Raw genomic sequence first — 10770 nt, 5'->3', positions numbered from 1 at the left:
GTTCTAAGGCCGTTGCAGCAACAGGAACCATCTCCTGGATGTGATCCGATGACAGATTTAAGTCATGTTCATCGGAGCGAGGGGGAGCGATCGATGCGGTCTCGAATCCGTCGAAGATCAGGTCTCCGCGGACGTCCGCGACGTAGTTCAAGCTTCCGAATCTGACCTGATGGCCAGGGGCGTAGCTATCGATCTGCTCCAGATGGCCAAGCGAGTTGGCCCGCAGTACGAAGCCGCCGAATACGAAGATCTGTCCGGGGAGGAAGGTTTCTCCTTGGACAGCGTCACTATCGACGACTGAAGGGGCCATCGAACTTTTCGTCGACGGCACAGTGGAACTCTTAATGAAAGCACCAATGTCGGTGTCAAAACCGGCGGATCTCGGATAGGGGTTCCCGAACTGTGCGTCTAAGGTCGATGGTTGCAGGAGACAGGGGACACGATGTTTACCCAGGTTCGGGCCCTCCCTATGAAGGTAATACCCTACTTCCTGCTTGATTGATCTTGATGAATATGAGTATTACAAGAGTTGATCTACCACGAGATCGTAATGGCTAAATCCTAGAAGTTTAGCCTGTATGACTGTGGTAATGAATATCTTGTCCCTATGAAGGTAATACCCTACTTTCTGCTTGATTGATCTTGATGAATATGAGTATTACAAGAGTTGATCTACCACGAGATCGTAATGGCTAAATCCTAGAAGTTTAGCCTGTATGACTGTGGTAATGAATATCTTGTCCGGACTATGCCCTCCGGTTTATATAGACACCGGAGGGATCTAGGGTTACACAGAGTCGGTTACATAGGAAAGAATCTTCATAGATGATCGTCAAGGAGAGTCCTATCCGGATACGGGTAGAGTCTTTGGCCTTCATGTCTTCACAGCCCATCAGTCCGGCCATGGATAATAGGCCGGACGCCCAGGACCCCTTCCTGCAGTACTCCCTCACCGGCGGCTGCACTGGCGCTCAGATCGCCGCCGCCTCGCACCGACGCCCTGGTCATGTCGGTTCCTACCCACCTGCCTCGATCCCACTGTCCTAACCTAGAGGACAGGCGACACCTGTGTTGCAGACGTCGGCCCCGATGACGGTGAGGAGCACGGCGCACCTCCACGACGACACCTCACTGCTGCCGCTCGGCGTAGAAGGGCGCACATCCCCCTCCTAAAGATGGGTAGGTTCCCGCAATCCCCTTCCATCCCCTGAATTCCTCGGGCCCCTCCCCTGTCGTCTCGATGCCGAGGCCGAGCGGCGGCTGATTGGCGCCGGGGGCTCGTGATCATGTGCGACGAGCACATTGTTCGGTGCTGCTATTTTCCATTCGCTGCTGGGTTGCTTCTACTCTCCACCAATCTCTCAAGTGGCAAAGAGTAGGTTTGACCTCAATTTCGATGCAGATATGGATTGGGATGTGATGCGTGTAGTTTCTAATCAAGTGATTTGGATCTTGCCCTCAATTAGAGTTTCCAATCTCAAAGAAGTGGGGCTTACGAATTTTATTATTTTTCAGCTTGAATGGACTGTAGCTTCGCTTAACTGACTGACAGTTGTATTTGACTGCATAAATGGATTAATTCATTTCATGGCAGATGCCGGTTTTGACCTTGGTCGATCATGCTTTGTTCCCGTGTTTGACCTGCAACATATTTTCTATGCATTCACAGAAATGGTAACTGAATAATTACTTCGTACTGCAGAACATCTTGCTTAATACCTGAGTCCCCGGCCCTCGTTGCTACAGGTTTATCTGCCCAATCACATGAATTGAATTTTTTCACCCAAAAAGGTTGAAATCAACTGCTTTGCATACACAATTAAATAGTGAGTATCACGTTTTATTAGCAAAATTTAATAGTTCATACACAATTAGGAAGTTGCATGAAGATTACATTATTTTTCTAGAACATGTTCTATTGTAAAGATAAGGTCAGAGGCATACCAACACAATGCTTTGTTTAGTGAAGCTACAAAACCCACCATCATAACTGATAATTCCGTGTTTTATTGCCTGGTGAATATTTATTCTATTTCAGTGCTGACTAATTGGCCCTTTGCTGATCGATATGGTTCCCTTTGAATGGCATGAAGGAGGAATAAGGGTTGCTTCTCACTCCCTTTTGGTCTGTTCTAGCGTGGATGGAGGGTGACCCAGGCTTGTCCGACCAAAGGTGGCCGGTGAGCCTCTTGGTCTGTGCAGGTAAAATTTCTAACTCCCTTTTATCTTTTCGTGACTTCTTCTTTTGGGGCCTACTGAATTGGTTTGCTTGGTGCAATTGAGAAAATAAGATGACCTGATGAGGTGAGAAAAAAACATACAATGGGGGCATGCTGAATTGGTGGAGTTGAAGCATGTGTCCTGCTTAGACCATCTTAGGAACATGGCAGAGGAAGGTGTTGATTAATTGGTAGGCAAATTAAGCGTTTCATGGGAATCCTCGGTTAATCTAACATGAAGGATGGAGCGTTTCCATGGTTGTGAATTTTTCTCGTAGCAAGTTGAATGAAGAGCATTTACATCTAACATAAAGCTTCGTATAATGGATCATGTTTGCCCTGTCCAGTTACTTAACTTCTAATAACATTGGGCCTGTAAGGAAGTGCTTATCTTATAAATAAATATACTCGTGCTTGATTTGCATTGGTGATTGACAATATGGTCTGTACTGAACCATTAAAAATACCTGGCTTCCTGACCTCAGACCCAAAATATGCTCTCTGTTGCTATTGTTTTTCCCAATTAATTATACAATTACTCCTTTTACTAGTTGAATGCCCGCGCGTTGCCACGGACACAAAATATTACTTGTATTTTAGACGTGCTTCTTATGGACTACGACCCAACACCGGAACAATGTTAAGATAATTCAACAGTGTATGTATATTATTGTTGTTCTTCTATGTGTGTCACCCGCCATTTAGTCCAAGAGAACATACTCTCTAACTGATTCAAATGGAAAAATAAAATCTATAATTAAATGGTATTTTCATTTCACAATGCATGCATACACCAGCTCAAATCATGGTGTGTTACCTCCTGCCACACACTAACACACATCTTCATCTCGTCTTCATACCTCTTACCTCCATCCATCACTCGACCCATCTCCACTCCAAATCTTCACCATCATCACTTCCTAGATATTCCTATCCTATCACCGTATGCACATCATTCTTCCTCCCACTTGTCTTCTCTGGGTTCACTTTACTTGATTCGCTGAATTTCTTGGCGTCGTGGATGTTGCTTGACAACGATTAGCAACGCTTATATATAATGAATATATACAGTTCGTGAGGTGATGGTTACACGTTAATGATGAAATACATTGGCACACCATTGACATTTGGCGACGATGAGCGGCAACACCACCACCTAGGCTTCACCTTTTAGCTATAAACAGTTGCACTCCACTATCCTCGTCAGCTCAGACTCTCAACACTACAGTCCATCTCCCAGACGTACGTGTAAATAAAGTTAACATTTTGTTTATCAAATAAACTTGTAAATCCATAGGAATTTATTTTTTCTTAAACTGGAAGGATGAACTACCGCTAGCATAATATACTAATTAGGAACATACAAATATTTTTATGAATAATCGAGCCAGGGAAAGGGAGATTGTACAATTTGTTGAGATAATTTGGTCCGATTAGGAAAAGGATCACAAATGAAATATTTTGATGCCAGTAAAACTTTTCAGTGAAAAGAAAAATAGCATGCTACATAACAGATTGGAATGAAGATGCACCACTTAATGTATGATCTATTAGGTTGACCAGATACGTAATTAAAAAAAATACAAACTAATGGTAGCAAAATAAAACATCAGCCTATAGATGGCTGCTATTGGAAAAAGGCATAAAATATGATCGAGGCAAAAAACGAGAACACATCTTCAGGTTACTGTCTTACATTCAGATAATTGCTACCTAGATACATGGTCAGACCATAACTAATTATTGGCACTCTTACTCTTCATATCAATAACCAACATATATAAACGCTCCCAAAAGCATTTAAAAATGTTAAAATGCATAAACTGAAGCACAATCATAATTGTTGACCAGATTCATTGCCGCTATCGTAGGGATAAAGTTTCTGCCGTCTGACTGACTTTAGTCACGCCACTTTTATTCCGTTCATGGTGTGGTTACTCTCACAAGTCACAATCATAGATCTATATTTTTTTTTGAAAGATCAGGATGGCGGTGCAATTACCCATGTCAAGAGAAAACAGATCAGATGACATAATCATATACAATGCACTGTGTTACAAGAGACATTTGTGATCACCATAAATATTGTGATACCTCAATTATACATCCATCCTCTATGTCATCAAGAAACAAATAACCTGACACTGTGCAATGGATTAAGATACTAATCTCTACTATTAAAGCTACCACTACCTAGCCTTCTCCCACCCAAAAGAAAAATACTACCTAGCCTTATCTTGGAGTTATCTACCTCCGAAGCACTATGCTATCTGAGTACATGGCTATGGCTAGTTTCCTGCCTCTGAACTGCTATGCTATCTGAAAACAGGGCACCGAGCATCTCAAAGTAGCCAGATAAAACTTTAAATCATGAATGTTCGCATTCAGTAGCCTTGTGCAAAATATCTTGGAAAAATTCATTGGAAAATCTACAAGGAATATGCACACACTTTGTCCATATACCCCCATGGAGACACAGACTCTTTAGTAAGTACACGTTATGCTTACCCACTCCTTTCTCTCATGAGTGCAAGGAGTCACGAACTCTTCACCACACAACATGCTTACCCACTCCATTCTCTCATGATCCCACCTTTCTCTACTATTGGCATGCATCAGAATTGGTCCCACGGTGAAGATAAGAATGCTGGTAAATGTGTGTGCTCACCTCAAGGTGGTGTCTGACACCCTTATAGAGAAATCCATGCTGCCTCCCATGCTCAAGCATCTACAAGCTTACGTTTCAATCTGTAGAATTACACAATAAGCAATTATGTTAAGCCCTAAGACCATAATTCCCTCTAGCAGGAAAAATAATTCCTCTGCATAAAGATATTCCATTATGTGCTTACATTTGATCAGGTTCATTGTCAATAAAAAGTTTTTTTTTCTGAAACCTTAACCCTAGCTAAATGATTTTGATGCATAGCAATCACGGCATATACTTTGCTCTAAGAACTCGATGACCATTATTTGTTATAGAAGGTAAATGCTCTGCAAGGCATGAACAAAAAGTATAAATTTGGGTAAAGCACAAATTGTTAACAAAACATATTTTTAGTTCTAACATGCTTCGATGGCAGACATTTTAGTAAAATAAAAACAGTGTATGTCTATTGCTGTTCTTCCTCTTTTGTTAGATAGGAACTGGCTAGTTTGATAAAAAAAAGAGAAAAAATACAACACGTGACATTTTACTGATCCAAATACATGCTCATCCTTTAGGGCAGCCTTTGCACCAGTATCACCATATGCAATCAACAGCTTGATGAGAAATTGAGAAACAACGATATAAGTGTGCCCCATTAAAAAGACTAACAAGCTAATTTTGTACATAAGGGTTCTTCCACAACAGAACCATGCTCTGTCCAGTATTAACATTAACAAATAACAACAAATGCCCACTATTACTTCGCTGTCACATTTAATATTTAGCATGCAAAATGGCATGAAAAGCTATCAGGCATGATAAAGAAAACCATCCAACGAAATCAATGTAGAAAAATAACAATACATACTTGTTAGATAGCAAAATCAATGTTGTTCTTCAGCTCTTAAATTACGGCTGCAGATTATATCAAATTCAAGAGTAGCTTCATGGAAGAAAATGCCCAACATCTTGTAATTTAAGTCAGCTGAAAGGAAATAGAGTTTAAGCAGTACGTAGTGCCTAATTATTAATTAAACTAACTTCTGATAAAAAGTCATCAGAAATTCAGTGATATAAATAATTAAATATTCATCTACATGAGCAGCAAGCATCAAACCTTAAACCATGTAGGACGCCGCTGCTTGCCAGCTTTCTTGCAACAACATCCCAAAGCTACATGGTCGTCCCGCTACCTTCCGCTCGCTTCAACTCGCTGGTCCCCTGCCTCTCCAGCCGCTCACTCCTGTCGTTCAGTCCACCGCCTCGAGGCCATTCTCCATAGGGACCCGCCCGCACGGCACACACCTCCCGTGCTTCCCGCTGGCATACACAGCAGATCAGTCTCCAGCCCCCGCCCGCACGCGCGCGCTCCTTCCCGCTCGGCTGCTGTAGAGAGGCGGCACGGCGGCGACCGGGAAGAGGCAAGGTAGATAGCGTCGGACATAGAGGCGGCGCCATGGCGACTGAGATCAGGGCGGCGAGACGGAGACGGGTACAAAGGCGGCGCGAAAGCTACATGACCGAGACGGAGACGAGCGTCGGATATAGAGGTGGCGCGACGGCGACCGAGATGTGGGCGGCGAGACGGAGACGGGTGTAAAGGCGGCGCGAAAGCGACCGAGACGAGGGCGAGCGACAGAGACGGGCGTTTTCCGCGGCCACGCGACAATGCGGCGGAAGAGGAGGGTAGCGGCTGCGGGTAGAGGTGTGTGGGGTAGGTGGCGATTGGCGAGCACAGGCGGCGGTGAGTTTTCTCAGGGGAGAGATGGGATCGGGAGCGAGGGGGATGGGGATGGGGTACCGGATTAGCGACGTGTGTTCGTGGGTTGCGGTTATTTCTTTTTTTCCCACTGCTTTGTGAGCGGGGCCGGGTGATTTGCGGCTGTTTTTTTCTAGCGAGGAAGGGATCGTACATGGGGATGAGGGTTGGTGGGGGTATCGAAGGAGGTTGAACCATCGAAAGAGGTCGAACCATCACGACGTTCAATCCCCTTTAATAGTAGAGATATTTAGTGATGTATTCCTCGTATGCTTAACTATCTCTTTTTTTGACATTGAAGATCATTTAGAGTAATTCATTTTCGTACATCCTGAAATTCAGCGAATGGACATCAAATATATTACATTAGATGATGGGGGGAAACTGTAGTTGCAGTGCTTCACTTCTGCAACAATGGACTCCCCGAAGTGCCAACACCTTTACATGGATATTCAGGATATTTTTTAAGGTTAGAATATGAAAGTAGAACAGCAAGTTCCATTACTTTCGGAAAAGTGCCCGGCCCTGAATGATGCCTTAATGTGGCTTTTAAGTTTCAGGTACATCATTCTATTCTTCTCTATTGCGTCGTGTGCTCCACACCTGTACCTTATGATTCAGGAGTTTCCGGTGACAAAATGTGTTATATTTGTAGAGTCGATGCTTTAGGAGATGGAATAGCAGCTGCCCACGCAATGGTTTCCAGTTATAAACCAAGCTGTTTAAAAATGGTCAAGAAAGAAATATTTCATGGTTGTACCTATTTCCTTTGTGGGATTTAAAGGGTTACTAGCTAGCTACAATTGGACACTTCATTTGTTTGCTTTTGAACTAAGTTTGATAAGGCCTATGAAGTCCTGTAAAAAGGATTCTTATGATAAGCGTGGAAAGCAACTTCTGAACTTTTATGTAGATATTTAAGTGCCAATGCCATATTTTGTTATAACACAGGAAAAACAACTTTTGAGGCCACCGATTTACCTTGGATGTTGCATGTGAATTACTTTAGCTAATTGTCTTGCCGTCGAGCTTTTAGTTGAAGTTCACTGAATTTCTTGTAATGACATTTCAGGTATTATGCGATCGACCCAATTGTTAGCTTTAGGATGCTTTTTGGAGTCGACTCATGAAGATGATGGCTAGCCTGCACGAACATTTGTAGCTTCTGCATAGATGATTCAGATAGTCTACAAGAAAGGTAAATAATTATAGGGGATAGATGTACGTTGCTCCCACAATATCCAGTTATTGTCAGCAAACTTGCTTGTGGGCCATGCCGACGATGACAGGTGTATGAAAATGCATCTCACCGACGGCGATTGGAGCACCAACTTGGGTGGCCCAGCTGTTTGACACTGCCGGCTCGACCTAATCCGCTAGCAGCATCGAGGAGGACGTGGAGCTCCTAGCCTCCTGAGCCCTCCACGGGGCTCGTCTCGTCAGGCCGCCATGGTTGCAGTATAAAAACCCTTACTGCCATATACATGTCCCTTTTTTCCTCCCCGTCGCTTCCGCGGATGAAAACCACAACAAACTCCTGCAAACACGCGAACAATCGGCCATGGCTTCCGCCCTCCGAGCCCCGCGAAGTCATGTACAATCTTACCGGCTGGCATCATGTACAATCTTACCGGCTGGGATCATATAGTTATCAGAGTGTCACTTTTTGATTTGGTACTGTCATGTTTTTCAGCAGCCATTATATAATTAGCTGCTCATCTTCCCACCTGTTGTTATAGCCCTCCACATATCTGAAGGCAAAGATGGTCCATGAGTGACCATGTGATGAAAATCTTCATGGCTATTTCAAAATAGACCTGATGTTAGGTGAAAATATTCATCAATGGTTCAATGAAGATGCATCAAATTTCAAAATAGAATGCTAATAAATTACACCTAGAGCAATATGAGAGTATTTAAATTTTGATGGACCTAAACCTATCCAGCACAGTACACAAGCTCTTTTAAAATATCGACATTTATCCGGTTTGCATTTTTTTGTACTGGAGTTAAACCTATCCAGCGTGTCCGTGAACCTAAAGTCGGCTTCAGTATATATCAATTGGAAGTCGGCTTATGAGGCTTCAGTATATATCAATTGGAAGCCGGCTTCTGTGGCTCTGCCTGTATGTTTACATTTTGCAAACACAGTTTATGCCTGACATTTGTGTCTCTTTATTTATGCAGATCTATTCTAGAGCTCAAGGCATCAGGTACACTTTAGATACAAACTCTCGCGCTCAACGTAGTTTCCATGTAGTGTTAAATTCCGGTGAACTATATCTCACCCCATGCATGCTGCCTACTCCTTTATTGCAAACACAAAGCTGCATGAGACCAGATCGATTAGGTATACTTTGTTACTGACTGATTGGTTCATGGATTAAGCATGGACTGTAGGAAATTAGGAGTTGTACAAGGAGGAAAGGAGAAGAGAAGAGAAGAGGACTTATTTCATTGGATTCGCGGCTGTTTGATTCCTTTTTGCTGCAAGGATAGATCTCCGTTGACCACATATTCAGTAGTAGATCAAAAGCTTATTTTAAATTCTAGGAATAATTGGGTTCATAATTTGGTTGTGGCACCTACATGAAAGCTGTAGAGTTCATCGATATCTTTCCAAGGATACTAAGTTTCTGCAATTCAGAATAATGATTGTCAAGATATCACCAAAACATATTTCTATGTTCGAGGATTTTAAATACTAGAAGATTTTCTGTTTTACAAGAATTACTCTACTTACAGGAAGAACCAGTTTTTGGCCGCCACATGAACCTGCAAATGATCTCCTTCTGATATTCATACTATTCTCATTTGCTTGATTTTGTGAAGTGCATTAAGATTTACAGTATAGACCAGATATGTTCAGAATGGTTTCGATGTTAAGTGAAAGATAGGAAGACATGATTTCAGTATCTTGATGAGGGCTAGATTTAACATGCTGATGAATAACAGAAGTTATATTGCTGGGACATGTTTTTGGCCTCACATCACTTAACTCTGCAGCTGGTTTGTAGAGCTGTATCTTCTCTTATTCTTTTTGGTTCTTCGGATGAGCGACGCTGCCTGTGGGTCGTGGACAAAGCGGCTGCTACTTCCAGGTTTGATTTTTTGCTGATCAGTTCCTGGTGATGGGATTATGGTTTTTTGTGTGACTTCTCCTGAAGAGATTTTTGTTTTTGGTTTTGGTTTTGATGGTGAATTTAGGATAACAGGGACAATGTTGTTGCCATACCGGCAGGTGCTGGACATGATTCTCAAAGAAGACACAGATGTGCATGCTTCACATCTTCTACACGCTTATGCAAAGTGGGATTTTATTCATATTTTGATGAGCTTAATTTCTTATGCTACTGTTTGCTTCTGCCTGAAGGATACATATGGTATGTTTTGTGAGCGGCGGGTATGGATGAGGTGAGAGCGTCTGTTAGTGCGTCATTTTTGTTGGATACTTTAATCTGTTAGGGTTGGTATATATTTTGATTGGCGTGGTTGCCTCAAAGTAATGCCCTGCTACTCCTTGGGGGGCGTGAGCGAAGATTTATGCCTTAAGCATAGGAATGAGGGAGTAGGTCTCCAACAGAATAGGCGATGATGCTAGGAGAGGCACATCGAGGAACAAGTACATGGTGCTACTCGATGGTCGGCCACATTCTCACTATTATTTTGGGATGCCAAAGAGATAGCACATGATGTTCTACTGCTGGGGAATTAACAATCATTATGCTTACCAATATACTGGCATGTATTTTTTTCTAAAGTATATAGTGGTTTCCTTTAGTTGAAATACAGAAAAAATTTCACCCCCAATGATTCAACAAGAGTTGTTCATTAAAAGCGTGTGGTTTCTTTCTTCATCAAGAATTGAAATAATCTGTGCTATTAGAACTCCATGGAGAGCAATAATATAATTGTCACATGGGGTGATCTTTATTGGCTAATTGTATAGCTTATGATCTTATGGAATTTAGGTTTGTAAATCCACGTATTTTTTAGATGAAGAAACAAAGAAGGAAATGACTATATCAAGGATCACATATGGTTAAATGTAGAAACAACGAACACGGTGGCATATCAGTTGCAACATGGTGAAACTTTTAGGATAGAAGGGTAAACGAATTGCTCGGTCGCTTCAAGAGTTA

General features: G+C 42.4%; 2 long non-coding RNA genes across 8 annotated transcripts; one reads left to right on the top strand and one right to left on the bottom strand.

The window, feature by feature from the left end:
* The first annotated feature begins 704 nt into the window (after positions 1–704).
* LOC109775341 (uncharacterized) lies at positions 705–10446 on the top strand. 7 transcript variants are annotated; one of them, XR_012203172.1, is made up of 6 exons: positions 710–1179; positions 2094–2202; positions 6930–7188; positions 7701–7826; positions 8816–9729; positions 9836–10446. It is a non-coding gene; the product is annotated as an uncharacterized lncRNA (long non-coding RNA). The 7 variants fall into 7 exon arrangements; XR_005768883.3 differs by having other exon boundaries at positions 712–1179; positions 6971–7188; XR_006670512.2 differs by having other exon boundaries at positions 705–1179; positions 1703–2202; positions 6971–7188; positions 7701–9729.
* Positions 3716–6922, bottom strand: LOC120973649 (uncharacterized). The gene is made up of 2 exons (XR_005768889.3): positions 5987–6922; positions 3716–4967 (listed from the first exon to the last, which is right to left on the bottom strand). It is a non-coding gene; the product is annotated as an uncharacterized lncRNA (long non-coding RNA).
* Positions 10447–10770: the final 324 nt, after the last annotated feature.

Source organism: Aegilops tauschii, chromosome 2, assembly GCF_002575655.3.
Source record: "Aegilops tauschii subsp. strangulata cultivar AL8/78 chromosome 2, Aet v6.0, whole genome shotgun sequence".
Classification (NCBI taxonomy): domain Eukaryota; kingdom Viridiplantae; phylum Streptophyta; class Magnoliopsida; order Poales; family Poaceae; genus Aegilops; species Aegilops tauschii.
The sequence above is the reverse complement of the archived record's forward strand: the minus strand, read 5'-3'. Positions and strand labels throughout refer to the sequence as shown.